Source organism: Herpailurus yagouaroundi, unplaced genomic scaffold, assembly GCF_014898765.1.
Source record: "Herpailurus yagouaroundi ecotype Mexico unplaced genomic scaffold, PumYag 77, whole genome shotgun sequence".
Lineage (NCBI taxonomy): Eukaryota > Metazoa > Chordata > Mammalia > Carnivora > Felidae > Herpailurus > Herpailurus yagouaroundi.
Genome location: NW_024412388.1, coordinates 20,968,077 through 20,983,559, shown reverse-complemented (window position 1 = coordinate 20,983,559; position 15,483 = coordinate 20,968,077).

The window sequence follows — 15,483 nt, the reverse complement described above, 5'->3', positions numbered from 1 at the left end:
TCAGTGTCTCTCTCTCTCTCTCTCTCTGCCCCTCCCCTGCTCGCACTCTCTCTCAAAAACAAATAAAATTTAAAAAATTAAAAGAGAAAGAGAAAGAAAAAAGAAATAATAACAGTTTAAAATAAAAGGTGTAGGGGCGTTTGGCTGGCTCAGTCGGAGGAGCTTGTGACTCTTGGTCTCTGGGTGGTAAGCTGGAGCCCCATGTAGGGTGTAGAGATCATTTAAATAAGTAAAACTTCAAAATAAACAAATACAATACAAGGAATAAACCCTAATTAAAGACATTTTACAAATTAAAAAGAGGACATTCTTTCCCACTATCCAAATATACTTGCTATTAACCCTTTGCTGTGTTTCTACTCTATTGTTTGTGTGCAGGTTTTTTAAAAAACCTTTGTAATTTACACTAAAGTTGAAAAAAAAATAGATTTCCCATATATCCCTCAGCTAGTTTTAAATTCCCCTAATGTTACCACTTCACATTACCAAGGTGCATCTGTCAAAACTAAGAAACCACCATTACCACATTAATGTTAACAAAATTGTAGGCTGCGTTTGGATTTTATCTGCTTTTTCTCCAATGTCTTTTTTCTGTTCCAGAATCGCATCCAGGATTCCGTATCGCACTTAATCACCGTGTCTCCTGTCTGTGACACTTTCTCAACCTTTCCTTGTTGTTCTTGTAACCTTGTCAGTCTTGGGGAGAGCTGGTGGAGTATTTTGTCGAATGTCCCTCAGTTGTTGTTGTTTTTTTTTTTAACGTTTATTTATTTTTGAGACAGAGAGAGACAGAGCATGAACAGGGGAGGGTCAGAGAGAGAGGAAGACACAGAATCCGAAGCAGGCTCCAGGCTCTGAGCTGTCAGCACAGAGCCCGACGCGGGGCCCGAACTCACAGACCGTGAGATCATGACCTGAGCCAAAGTCGGACGCTTAACCGACTGAGCCACCCAGGCGCCCCTGTCCCTCAGTTTTTTGTTTTTTGGTTTTTTTTCCTGATGTTTTCCTCATGACTAGACTGGGGTTATGGGTTTGTGGGGAGGATACTACCAAGGTGAAAAACTCTTCTTATCACAGCCTCTGGGGGGTGCGGACACATGACAAGCGCACAGGACTTTTCACTGTGATGTTAACCTCAATGGCTTAGTGAAGGCGGTGTTTCCAGGTTTCTCCACTATAAAGTTGCTATCTGCCCCTCTCCATACTCTGTTCTTTGGAAACATGTCGCTAAACCAAGTGCAGCCCTCCCTCAGGGGGAGCAAAGCCCCGCTTCCCAGAGCAAGCAACATCCAAATAAATGACTTGGGATTCCTCTGTAAGAAAGATATGTCCCTTCACCCCAATGAATTAATTATTCAATTATGTATGTCAGTATGGACCCATGGATATTTATACTTTGACTTATAATCTAATCTACATTATTTTGTTGCCCAAATTATTCCTGCTTTGGGAGTGCCATCGGGATGGCTCCTGGGTCCCTCTGCCTGTCCCTTGTTCCTCTTTCTGAGCACTTCTCACTGCCTGGTGCTACAAAATGCCTGGAGGTCCATCTTATCTTTTTTCTGCCTCAGCCCTGCAGGCAGCCATTTTCGCTTTTCCTGGAAGGGTTCCTTTTATTGGAGAAGGGCGTTTAGAACCCACGATCTGGTCACAGGGGACTCCTCGCCACTGGGTTGTCTATTATTTCTGTTTGTCTTTTTCTTTCTTTGCATAAACGTTTCCAGACACTGCTGCCCATCCCATGACCGGCTGAAGTCAGGTCCAGCCGTGACCTTCCAGGGGAAGCTCCTGAGGGATACTGCTCCACAGAAACTTTTAAAATCCCCCTTTCACTTTGCCTTTGTCTTTTTCCAGTTTCCTGGGAGCAGATGTGGACTTACCAAATTAGGGGGCAAAAGCCTACTGCAAGCAACGTGTTGAAACACTGCCTTGCCATTCCAATTTTCATTATATATTTATCTGTGTAATTGTTTAAGGTCTCCTCAGCAATTAGTTGGCTTCTTGGAGCACCCGGCTGGTTCAATTGGTAAAGCATGTGACTCTTAATCTTGGGGTCATGAGTTCGAGCCCCACATTGGGTGTGGAACCCACTTTAAATAAAATTTCTTTTTAAATCTAGAACTTGGTTTTTTTTTTTTTTTGTTTGTTTGTTTGTTTGTTTTTTTAAGAAAGACAGTTAGTTGACTTCTAGTGGTCAGAGGTTGGAGTACCAGTCGACTTTGCTCCCCATTGTAACCCCAGCATATCACAGGGCCTGGCAAACAATAAATCACTATGGCTAATGACTCACTGAACGAATGGGTGGAAAATGTCTCCTTGAGATAGATCCCTGAAGTGGAATTTCTGAGTCGAATGGTACGCTTGTGTTTACAGCCTCTGAGGGTGGGTTTCAGTCATGTTGAAAGGTTGCTGAGCCTCCAGTGGACCCAATAAGAAAAGGGAGAAGGACCCTTGCAAGGGCTGAGAGGAGTGGCACACAGAGGTATGCAAGGGCCCAGGGGTCATGGGCCCAGGGGGAGGGTATGCTAAGCAGAGGAGATGGGACAGAGGGGGCATGTCTATGTTTCCAGAAACACTGGCAGGTGTGATCCTGTGGGCACCCACCCTGAGCAGGCTCAGTGCAAACATAGGCTCGCTTAATCCTCCCTACAAGCAAGCAAGACAAACATTCCCACTTCACAGGTCAGGAAACTGAGGCTCAGAAAAGCACTGCCTGAGATCGGGCAACGAGAAAGTGGGGAAGTTAGGATTTTTTTTTTTTTTTTGAGTTTTTATCGATTCATTGAAGTAATCTCTACACCCAACGTGGGGCTCAGACTCACAACCTTGAGATCAAGAGTTGTATGCTCTTCCACTGAACCAGCCAGGCACCCTAGGGGAAAGCTGGAATTTTAACCCCCTCCTGCTGGGTTTCTGCTGCAGGCCAGAGAAAATGTCAGTTTTTCATCTCTTCCCCGTGTATTTCACCAGACAAAGCAGGTCTCTGACAAATTTTTGCTCAGCCCAGTTTGGCCTAGAAATGCATCAGAGGATGAAGAATGAAAAGATGGGCTTTGCAAACAGAGCTGGGCTCAAAGCCTGGCTCCACCTCTTCATAGCTGTGTGACCTTGGGCTAATTCCTTAACCTCTCTGAGCCTCGGTCCCCTCTGTACCATAGGCACTGGCAGGGGCAAGATGTTGGTGGAAATGATAGTGTGATGGGCACATGGCACATGTCAAGTGCTCAATATCTGTTACTATGATTGCTTCCTGAGGGCTTCCTGTGCCCCTGAAATTTATCAGGGATCTCATATCTCATTTACTTCTCTTGATAATCTGCTTTCCAGATTAGGAAAATGAGATTCTATTTTTTTGTTTTAATTAAAAAAAAATTTTTTTTTTAAATTTATTTTTGAGAGACAGAGCGTGAGCAGGGGAGGGGCAGAGAGAAAGGGAGACACAGGATCCAAAGCAGGCTCCAGGCTCTGAGCTGTCAGCACAGACCCAGTGGGGGGCGCGAACCCATGAAGCATGAGATCATGACCTGAGCCAAAGTTGGGTGATTAACCAACTGAGCCACAAGGTAAATGAGAGTCTAAGTGGGGAACTGTCCTTCTTGCTGTCACTCAACATACAAACGGAGGAACCAGAATTGGAAACCAGGCCTGCGGGAGCCATGGACCCAGCTCTTTGCACTTTCCCAGCCTGGGAGCTCCAGCCCAGTCTCTGACTCCTCAGAAGTGTGGTGGGGAGAGGTGGGAGAGGCAGGGGGGTGAGGAGTCGTGGGGAGGAGGCCTGAGGAGGGGCCTGCCACCCCCAGAACCCAGAGTTCCTCATTTCTGCCACAAGTCTCTCACAGTTTTCTGCATCTGATAGCCATAGATAGTGACGATAGTGTGGTCACCGTAGCAGGGAAATTGAGGGTGACTGGGGGTGGGGGGGCTGGGCCCTGTCGGCCGTGCTGGCACCAGACGCCCTTGGACTTGGTACCACTCGGCCCTATACAGGGGCAGGAGGGGAATGCAGCACCGGGCGGGGGTTGTTACAACATCCTGCTGTCCCCTCCTGCCCACCAGCCTTGCACGTTGGCCAAGGGGGGCTGGTGGAAAACAAGCCAGCAGTCGGGAGGCATTTGGTGCCATGGGCCCGATGGCTGCTCTGAGGTGACCCTCTCACAAGCCCCAAGGCGTCAAGGGCACCCACCTGCACAGATACACAGCCACCCGTAGGCTCCGAAGCGGTCATTCTCCAGTGGCTCAGCGGAGACAAGAACCCAAAAGTCACAGATGAAAACAGAACCGCTCACGGCACTGGGAACCCCAGGGACTTGAAGGGCAATCTGTCGTCTTTTCCCTGTTTTCTAGATTTAAAACAAAACATTTGTAAGTTTTTTAATTTGTTTTGAGAGACAGGGAGAGTGAGCTGGGGAGGGGCAGAGAGAGAGAGAGGGGGAGAGAGAGAATCCTGCACTGTCAGCACAGAGCGCCTGAGCTGAATCCAAGAGATGCTAAACCGACTGAGCCACCCAGGCGCCCCATGCTTCCTGGAATTTCTAGAACTTGGTTTATAAGGATAATATGAACAGCTCCCTGCCAAGGATTCCCTGAGACCACTGTGGAGGCCCACCTGGGGGGGAGGCCCCCCCCTTTTGCAGATTTCCACAAGGGTAGGGGAGTCACTTCCGGAAAAAGATATTCGATATCCGTATATCCTCAGTGAGGAAAGATATTTGATATCCGTATATCCTCAATGAGGAGAGCGGCGGCTGGTTGTGAAGCTTTGAAGGGTTGAGTCATACTCAGGTGTGATGAAAAAGTACACTTCAAGCCTTGTCTTCTTGACCTTATGAAGCAGGGGGCAAAGGAAGTTTCACAACCTCCAGGGTGGGAAGGAAGGTAAGGAGGGGCAGGGGGTGGGAAAGGTGGGAGGGATGAGGGGTGGAGAGAAAAGGAGGAGGAGGGAGAGGAGAGGACGAAGGGGGAGACAGAGGAGGGGGAGGGAGAGAGGAGGGGGAGGAGAGGAGAGAAAATAGAGGAGAGGGGAGGTAAAGAAGAGGCTAGAAGGGAGAGGGGGAAGGGAGGAGAGGAGAAGGGAGCTGAGCAACGCCCAGGCGGGAGTTCCTCAGGCCTGGGAACTGGCCAGGTCCCAAGCTGGGGGAAAGCTGGGGAAGGAACAGACCAGAAAGTGAAACCATCGACCGCTACCCTGGGGAAGTGGGTTTGAGCCCGAGAGCTTTTTGCCCCGGTATTTCCTAACTGGGACCGGATGGAGGCAAACCACCTGCTCAGTATGTCAGAGGCTTCTGTCCTCTCTGGGAAGGGACTGTAGCACCTGTGGGACTGGCGAGCAGAGGGAAGGAAGTGGGCTCAGTCTGGGGGCAGGGGTCAGGCTCTGCGCCTTCCAAACCCCGCAAGACCTTCTGCGTAACTTGCGGGTTTGGGGAGAGCAGCTGAGTCTGCCGTCTCCTTCCAGCAGAGGTTAAGTGGAAAGTCACCTCTTTCTCAAAATGTTAAACTAGAGTTACCATATGATCCCGCAACCCCACTTGTAGGTATGTATCCGAAAGAATTGAAAGCAGGGACTCAAATAGGTGTTTGTGCACCCGTGTTCATGGTTTATTCTTGAACAATGATCTGACTGGTGTTGTGGTGCAGTTGTAAGCAATGTTCCCCGCAAATATGGAAGCGTGGCTCCGTGCTCTTGTGGTACCCTGTTTTTGCTCTTGGCAGGTCCAAAGTCATTCTACTTCCAGATGCTTTGTGTGTGCAGCTGGGAGCCTTCTCTCAGTCCCTGATGCTCAGACATTTCACATGCTCACCATCTGTGGGTCTCCTTGCTTCTGGCCACCTATGGTTCTTCTTCTTCTTCTTCTTCTTTTTTTTGTAATTTTTTTTTTTTTTAATTTGAATTCAAGGTAGTTAACACATAGTGTAATAATGATTTCAAGAATAGAATTTAGTGATTCATCACTTACGTTTAACGCCCAGTGCTTGTCCCAACGAGTGCCCTCCTTAGTGCCCATTGCCCATTTACCCCATCCCCCCACCTCACACCCCCACCAGTTTGTTCTCTGTATTTAAGAGTCTCTTATGGGAGTGCCTGGGTGGCTTAGTTGGTTGAATGTCCGACTTCCGGCTCAGGTCATGATCTCACAGCTCATGGGTTCGAGGCCCAAGTAGGGCTCTGTGCTGCCGGCTCAGAGCCTGGAGCCTGCTTTGGATTCTGTGTCTCCCTCTCTCTCTGCCCCTCCCCTACGCTCTCTCTCTCTCTTAAAAATAAACACTTTTTAAAAAAAAAAGTCTTTCATGGTTTGTCTCTCTCTCTGTTTTTATCTTATTTTTGCTTCCCTTCCCCCGCGTTCATCTGTTTTGCATCTTAAATTCCACATATGAGGGGCGCCTGGGTGGCGCAGTCGGTTAAGCGGTTAAGCGTCGGACTTCAGCCAGGTCACGATCTCGCGGTCCGTGAGTTCGAGCCCTGCGTCAGGCTCTGGGCTGATGGCTCGGAGCCTGGAGCCTGTTTGCGATTCTGTCTCCCTCTCTCTCTGCCCCTCCCCCGTTCATGCTCTGTCTCTCTCTGTCCCAAAAATAAATAAACGTTGAAAAAAAAAATTCCACATATGAGTGAAATCATATGATCTGTCTTTGACTTATTTCACTTAGCATAATACATTCTAGTTCTATCCACATCGCGGCAAATAACAAGATTTCATTCTTTTTGATCGCCGAGTAAATATTCCATTGTATATATACACCACATCTTTATCCATTCATCAGTTGATGGACATTTGGGCTCTTTCCATACTATGGCTATCGAGGTGCACGTGCTCCTTCAAATCCGCGCTGCTGTATCCCTTGGATAAATTCCTAGTAGTGCAGTTGCTGGGTCACAGGGTGGTTCTGTTTTTAATTTTTTGAGGAACCTCCATACCGTTTTCCAGGCAGCCGCACCAGTGGGCATTCCACCCAGCAGTGCAAAAGGGTTCTTCCTTCTCTGTATCTTCGCCAACATCTGTTGCTGCCTGAGTTGTTAATTTTATCCACTCTGACGGTGTGAGGTGGTATCTCATTGTTTTGATTTGTATTTCCCTGATGATGAGCGGTGTTGAGCATCTTTTCATGTGTCTCTTGGCCATCTGGATGTCTTCTTTGGAAAAGTGTGTAGTCACCTCTTTTGCCCATTTCTTCACTGGATTATTTATTTGGGGGACCTGTGGTTCTTTTTAACATGGAAACTCACACCCCTCAGTTCTAGAAACATCCTTGCCTTTCTCTTTGTTTGTTTTCTGTTTTTCTTTCTTTTGTGAGCTCCTTTAAATATACGTTGTATCTTCTGGACCAATTCTTCACCTCCTGCTCTATATTCTAGGCGATTTTTTTTAAATTTTTTTTTTCAACGTTTATTTACTTTTTGGGACAGAGAGAGACAGAGCATGAACGGGGGAGGGGCAGAGAGAGAGGGAGACACAGAATCCGAAACAGGCTCCAGGCTCTGAGCCATCAGCCCAGAGCCCGACGCGGGGCTCGAACTCACAGGCCGCGAGATCGTGACCTGGCTGAAGTCGGACGCTTAACCGACTGCGCCACCCAGGCGCCCCTATTCTAGGCGATTTTTAGGAAAGTTCACGGACCTGGCTCCCAAAGAGGTGCAAAGCTTGCTTTCAGCTGTGCTGCCAAACCTGACTCTGAGGAATACTCTGGCAACAGCAACAGCTGCTGCCTCCTCTCAGCCTCAGTTTCTCCAGCTGCAATGAAGAGGGACTGGAGTAGTTTCGAGAGCCCTCCCCCTCGCGTCTGGATTTCTCCCTCTTCTTCAGTCCCAGGGCCCTGTCCCACAGCCCTTGAGCGGCCCTCTGCCTTGTTGTCCTCTGTCCCCTCTGCTGGGTCTGCCCCAGCCAGCCAGGGCCATGCACAAACTTGAATTTGCATATACATGGAGGCCATGGGAAGGCCCAGGAAGGGGAACTTGGCTCCCCACGGGCAGCCACTGTGCCAAGTGCTTTCTGTGCATTGTTTGGTTGAGCTTGCAATACCCTGGGGTGTAGGTTATCTCGCTCTTTCCATTTTACAGACGGGAAAACTGCCACCTAGAAAGATGAAGCAGTGTGCCCAAAGTCCTGCAGTCAGGAAGATTGAACCAGGGTCCCAGGTTCGAACCACCCCTCTGTGCTACTCAGAGCAGGGAGCCATGGGGCAAGTTCTCTTCTTCAGCTTCTCTCGTGCAGTCCCACTGGAACGGGTGCCCTGCCTCCTTTTTCCCCTACCTCCCCAAAGGTTGGGGAGTCGTGGAAATGTGACCTCAGTTTGGTGACTTCTCCCAGCACCACTGGGAGGCCGCGGGGATGCTGGCAAAAGGACACAGCCTCCGGCAGCTCCTTCTAGCTGGGAAGGAGGATACCAACATCTGCTCACCCCGTGGGGCAAGAGCCAAGGATCCAGGGAGGGGAGGGAGGGGAGAGAACTCCATAATGCATTTCAACTTGAGGCCACCGTCCCTGTTTCTGGCAGCCTGTGGGTTTGCTGGGAAACCGGTAAATGTGGCCCACAGCCCACGGTCTCTGCCCTCCGGCTCCCAGGTGGGGAAAACCCAGTGGGTGAGAGTCACTCAAGCCGAGGCTTCCGCAGCCTGGGGACCAGGAAAGGCTGCCCAGAGGAAGTGATGGGGTGAGCTGAGGGAGAGTGGGAGACAGAGGGGGGAGGGTGGCAGGGAGGATGCATTCTGAGGAACTGGAAGAAGTTTCTGGTAGGAAGAGGCCCTGAGAGGCCCCAGGGAGGAGTTTGTCCTTTAACCCAAAGGTTTTGCAGATGAGTCCCTGATGGACTGAATTGCACTACAGCAAGGTTCCGGTGGAGGTGTCCAAGATGGCGTGGAGGGTGGGGAGGGGCACTTAGGAGGCTGCTGTGCGCGCAGAGGAGAGGGAAACCCCACCTGGGCTGGCGGGCAGGGCGGAGGGGCAGGTAGGAGGCAGAATGGAGAGTGAGGGATGGAGCCCGTGGGCTCTGGGTTAGGACCCCACCCCTCCCATCTGGGCAGGGCAGACTTTGTGGTCAAAGTCTGTGAGGCAGGTGACCTGTGAGGCAGGTCAAATCTGGGGCCATTGGGACAGGGGCTGAGTGTGCCAGCCTGTGCCAGGCTCACCCCCAACCCCGCTGCCTGTGAACAGTTGATGGTGGCATCGTGCCTGGACTTTGTCTGGTGACCGCCCACTTCAGCCCCAGTAATGAGCTTTCCAGAATAACAGGGCCTGAGTCCCAGGGCCAGACTACCCTCTCCACCTCCAGGTGGGGCGTTAGTTCCTCAGTGGGTCTTATGGCTTCTGTCTGTGCTGGGGCAGCGTAGGGGCTCCCCTTCTGCTTTCAAAAGAAGCTTGGAGCAGTGAATTATTTGTTAGCAGAGACAGGAGACCTCTGTCCCAGTAAGTGATTCCAGCCACTGGGACTCTGGGGCCAAGACAAGCCCTAGAGGCCCCAGAGAGAGAGGAGGGGGGTGGAGAGAAGTGGGCCTCCCCCACCTCTTCCCTGAAGCCCTTCCCATTATGGCTTCTCGGGTAGAAGTCTTCAGGATCCCCCTCTCTGCAAGGCTTCGGTGTCCATCTTCAAAGCCTGTGTCTCCAGCGGTCCTGGAGTTCCAGGTGTGCGTACAACTGTGCCCTTGACACGTCCCTTGACGTTCTATGGCATGCAGTGCCTTGAACTCAGCACTCTCCCTGTAAACCACTCCTCCTGTGTTCCCCTCTGCAGTGAATGGCACCTCTGATGCCCCCAGATGCCCAGACCAGAGACCCAGGATTCACCCTGGGCTTTCTTCCTTGTCCCTGGACTCTGCCCCTTCTCTCCAGCAGCCACTGACCCAGGCCGCTCACCCCGACAGCCTTGCCCTTGGCCTTCCCACCTCCAGCATCACCTGTTCCACAGCACTGTCCGCCCACCACCCGATGTCCTGGCTCCTCAGGTCCTGGCCCCTGACAACTGTCCAGCCTCGTTTCTTAATTTATTCTTCCAGAACATCCTCTTCAGCTACCTTGAAGCACTTATTCTCTCCCAGTCTTTTTAAAAATTTTTACTTAATTTTATTTGTTTATTGATTGATTGATTTTGAGAGAGACAGCATAACTAGGGGAAGGGCAGAGAGAAAGAAAGAGAGAGAGAGAGAGAGAGAGAGAGAGAGAGAGAATCCCAAGCAGGCTCCACACTGCCAGCGCAGAGCCTGACGCAGGGGTCGAACCCACAAAATGGTGAGACCGTGACCGGAAACCGAGAGTCAGATGCTTAACCGACTGAGCCACCCAGGCGCCCCTCTCCCCCAGTCTTAACCCCTTCGCTTCCCCAGCCTTTTTGTACATGCCGCAAAGACTTTCCCCGGTCTCATGCCTGGATCAACTCTGTATATCCATCTGATCCCAGCCCTGATCCTTTCACTTCCAGGGAAGCCTTCCTGATGCCAAACTGGTTAGGAGTTACCTGGGCTTGCTCCTGTCCCAGCACTGATGCGCTCAATCAACAAATATTTACTGAGTGCCTACAGTGGGCTAGGTTCTCGCCATTTGGGACACATCCGGAAACAAAACAGACAACACTCCCTGCTCCTTGTGGAGCTCACGTTCAGATGGGGGTGGGGAAGACAGACCACAAACAGTACAGAGAAAAGCACGTAAATGACCTAGTGTGGGAGAAGGTGGAGAAGGCCATAGGGAAATGGAGGGAGGGGAGAAGGCAGGAGAAAGAGAGGTGGCCAGGCTGCAATTGTCACTGGAGATGGTGGCCTTTGGGTGAAGACTTTGTCTTCCAGCCAAAGACTGCCAGGAACACAGGGCGGTCAGCAAGTTGGGTTTACGACTCAGTAGTGACGGGCGGCACGCTCCACAGGGACTGTGGGTGACTCAGTGAGGGGGTATTAGGAAGGACTTGCAGGACTTAAGTTCGGGTTAGGGAGTTTGGGAGGGCTGATGGAAGCAGGGCTTGACCCTAGATTGGATGCTTTCCAGAAGCCTGGCCAGTTCCATGACTAGGGATCTTAATAAATTGTATCTACAAGAAGGACAGACCAGACCAAGGCTATGGCTGTCTTTAGTAAGAAGCAACAGTCTCTCATATTAGCTAGCGTGCAGGATTGCGTCTGTTCCTTAGGTTTGCCACAACAAATCACCAGACTTAGTGGCTTATAGCGGCACAGATGTATTCTTTCACGGCTCTGTAGGCTGGAGGTAGGAAGGTTGATATCAAGATGTCCGCAGGATCGATTCCTTCTGGAGGGTCTGTGGGAGAACCAGCTCCATGCCTCTCTCCTGGCCGCTGGGGGCTACTGGCCGTCCTTGGCTTGTAGACCCATTGTTTCAATGTCTCCCTCCATTCATATGCCTCCCCCTCTCTGCCTCCTCCTTACTGTCTAAGGACATTCGTCATTAGATTTAGGGCCCATTCTAATCCAGGATGAACTCAAGATCCTTACCTTCTCCTTTAATTACATCTGCAAAGACTCTTTTCCCAAATAAGGTCACATTCTGAGGTTTCTGGTGGACATACGTTTCGGGGCCACAAGTCATAACAGCGATGGTTGGTCCTATTTGTGGTTTGGACAACGTTCATGTTCTGCGTTCAGACACGATTACAGAGTGGTCCTGTTGTGTTCATCACCGACACAGAGTGGCCTTGTCTGATGTTGACATCCTGTGAAATGGTTTCTGTTCGACAGGAGAACACCAAGGCCCGGCTGTGAGTATTAGACTGGCTGCTGGAGGCCGGGGCTGCTTTCCTCTTTCTCAACTTGAAGGCAGTGAGGGAGGGGGCCATGCCGACATCTGGGGCAGAGTCCTAGCCACGCAGGCAGGGTTGGGGGACCAGCTGAGTGAGCAAGGGGGAGAGAGGTGGGAAGAAGAGAAGTAATAGGAGGGGGTGCAGAGCAGGGCCAGACTGGCAAAGACTGGCTCTTGGGGCGCCTGGGTGGCTCAGTCGGTTAAGCGTCCAACTTCAGTTCAGGTCATGATCTCGCGGTTTGTGAGTTCGAGCCCCACGTCGGGCTCTGTGCTGACAGCTCGGGGCCTGGAGCCTGCTTCCGATTCTGTGTCTCCCTCTCTCTCTGCACCTCTCCCACTTGTGCTCTGTCTCTCAAAAATGAGTAAGTGTAAGAAAAATTTTTTTAAAGGCTGGCTCTGTACTCTGGAGGAAATGAGGGGCCTCTGGAGCATTCTGAGCAGAGCAGGGAACGTGACATGGCTAACCAGGGTACCAGCAGGTGAGGTTCTAATGGAGCATTGGGGCAAAAGCCTGACTGGAGTGGATGCAAGGGTAAGTAGTGGAGAGGAACCTGAGACAGCAAGATGAGACCATTCTTTCCGGGGGCTGGGGTGCAAAGTGAGGCAGAGGAATAGGAGGAAGCTGAGGTGGCTGGTGGGGAAGTGGAATCAAGGTGGGGTTTGGAGCGGTCTGACCTTTCACGCTGCTGGGAATGGTCCCGGGAGAGGGTGGGCTTGGCCATCAGTAGGAGGGCAGAACTGCGGGAAGGGGACGCAGGCTCCAGTGCCTGGGTGGCGGCCTGGCTGGCGAAGGAAGGCTGTGGCGATGGCGGGTGGCGGCCGAGGCAGGCAGGCTGGGAGACCTGGTCATCAGCTCTCTCCAGAGAGCTCCTTGCACTTCTTGTTAGTAACCTTGTCCCAGCTGATGGTACAGTAGGGTTTGTGCTTTGGTCACCCTGGCCTATGGTGTGGAGATAGCCCACCACAGGTCGCAAAGGGCGCCGGAGATGGAGACAGGGGAGTGAAAGTCCTCTTCAGCTATCTCTGTCTTGACCTCAAACTTTCTTTTTTTTTTTTTTTAATTTTTTTTTCAACGTTTTTTTTTTAATTTATTTTTGGGACAGAGAGAGAGCATGAACCGGGGAGGGGCAGAGAGAGAGGGAGACACAGAATCGGAAACAGGCTCCAGGCTCCGAGCCATCAGCCCAGAGCCTGACGCGGGGCTCGAACTCACGGACCGCGAGATCGTGACCTGGCTGAAGTCGGACGCTTAACCGACTGCGCCACCCAGGCGCCCCTTGACCTCAAACTTTCTAAGTGATTAAGTTCTTTCCAGCTTACCTCTTAGCTCTGGCAAAAAGCCCGGCAGGCAAAGCATCCCCTGATGGGAACAGAAACTACCGCCTCAAGCAACCAGAGCTTGACTGCTCACCTGCCCCCCCCCCCACCAGATCTCTGCCCCTCATTTGCCTTATGTGAACCTGGAAGTGTCTTCAGCATCTTGGAGACAGTCTTGGGACACTCGTCTGCTGTCTTCCCAGTGCTGGCCTCGCGGAAATAAATTCCTTTCTCGTGTCACCGCCACTCTCTTCTCTGCCTTTGGATTTTGTCAGCGCGCATGGCCGAACCTGGTCTATCTGGGACCCCGGGGCCAGGTGCTCTTGCCCCCTTGCACCCCAGCCAAGGTAGGAAGTCGAGAGGGAGACAAATCAGAAACGGACCAAGCCCCAGTCTCTCACAGACCCTAGGCACAAGCAGGGCAGCAATCAGGGGCTTTCTTTTGCCGTTCATAGTCCAAAACATCAGGCCCAGATTTGAATCCCTGCTCTACCACTTGCCAGCCATGTGACCTTGGTCTGTGTACTCTCCCTGAGCCTCGAGGTCCCCCAGCTGTGAAATGGGGCACCACCGACCTCCTCTCAGGGATGTTGGGAAATTTAAGGGGAATAACACGCACAAAGTGCCAGCGGGGTGCGGGACAATGAGCCAGATGGGTTTCCTTCCTCTTCCCCTCAGCTCCCAGCCCCACAGCCCTGGGAGGTCACAGGACGACCACAGTGGCTCAAGCATGGGAGCAGGGCCCCGCCTGCCGGCCGACCCCAGAGCTGCACCCGGGCCCGCGTCCAGGGGTGGTTGCCTCCCAATCCAATTTCCCCAGAGGAACAGGCGATGATTTTATTCCACGGAGACAGAGGTCGTCCAGACTCAGAGCCTTCCCACCCCCGCCCTCTGTCATTCGCCGGGGGACTTTCATTCACCCACCCCCTTTGCCCCTGCAGCTGCCCCTGCTTGGCGTGCCCTTCCCGCTGCCACTTGGAAACATAAAAGGTCGACCCTCTGGTTTTTCATGACCTTCTCCCTGAGCCCTGTTTCCCTTCCCTTCCCTTTTCCTCTCTCTCCCTCCCTTCTTTTCTTCCTTCCTCCCTTCCTTTCCCTCCCTCTCTCCCTCCCTTCCTTCACTTGCCTTGACTTGCCTGCCTTTCCCTCTTTCCCTCTTTTCTTCCTTTTTGAAAGAGAAAAAAACAGTTTCAGTGGCCCCCAGTAATTTGAAACTTTCAAATTCCCCAGCAAAGCTTACGGGGTGGGATCTGGCCTCTGCCTTTCTGATTCCCTCCTACCCCTACCGACCATCCCCACGTTCTTCCATTCTTCCGTCTTTCCGTGCCTCTCCTGCTGGTTTCCTCTGCGTGGAGAGGCTTGATCTACACCCCTCCGTGTGGCAATTCCCCACTTGTTGTTCAGTGCTCTGCCCAAATGTCATCTCCCTAGAGGGCTCCCTGACCCCACCTGTCTCTGCTGTCTTCACCCTGTCCATCCTTCCACTAAAGCAGGCAGGCGTCTTGCAGGCAAGGTGGCACATTTTGGCGTGCCATCCCTGTTCGTTGAAAGAAGTGGGTCCCCCACAGCCATGGTTTGCTCACAAGCAAAATGAAGGATCCAGACAGGATCTCATAAATGCTTCAGACTCTAGAATTCTATGATTTGCAGATAATGGGCATATTTTAGGCAGGCTGTCTCCAAACAGCCGATCTTGAGCCGGGAACACCCGGAGAATGGGCTGGTTCCTGTCAACAGGTGTCCTCCATGGGATTTGCCGCCTCTCCCCCCTGGGGAGGGAGCAAAGGTCTTCTCCTCCCTCTTAAGCAGATGGCCCATCAGTGGGCACAGGACTCTGGGGAAACCTGTGGTCGCTTCCCCTCCAGAGTGGGTCCGTGTCCCAGGCTGGGGAGAGGCTGTGTCCCACAGCAGCGTCACACTTACTAGAGAAATAGCCATCTGCCGGTCCTTGTGGTAAGCAGGAAGGGCTTATCCATCTGTGGTCGTGTCTCGAGCCAAGTTAAGGGTGAGCAGCGAGGCCGCTCCCCGTGGAGCTCACCTCTGAGAGGCACTACAGCATGACAGAAATAAACCAGAAATATGGTGCCAGGTGAGCCAGGTGTCCACACAAAGCCTCCTTGTGTCCTGGAACCACCAAACGAAGCCAGTCCTGCTTCCACTGAAGTCAAATGGGCCCTTGAAGGGAAAGATGTTACTTGGCAGGCTTGGATGTTCTCTGCGGGCCTTCTTTGAGACCCACTGCAAGTTTCACTCTGTAACTCAAATTCTGAAACCAAATAATACATAGTATAACCTCTCATCAGGAAGGATTTACTTTATCATCTAAACTAGATCGAAGCCCTTTAACACACCTTCCAGTAAGTTGTTCAGTTTGGAACTTTTCTTCTTTAAATGTCTAAACATGGAGTGACTGGGTGGCTCAGTCAGTTGAGCA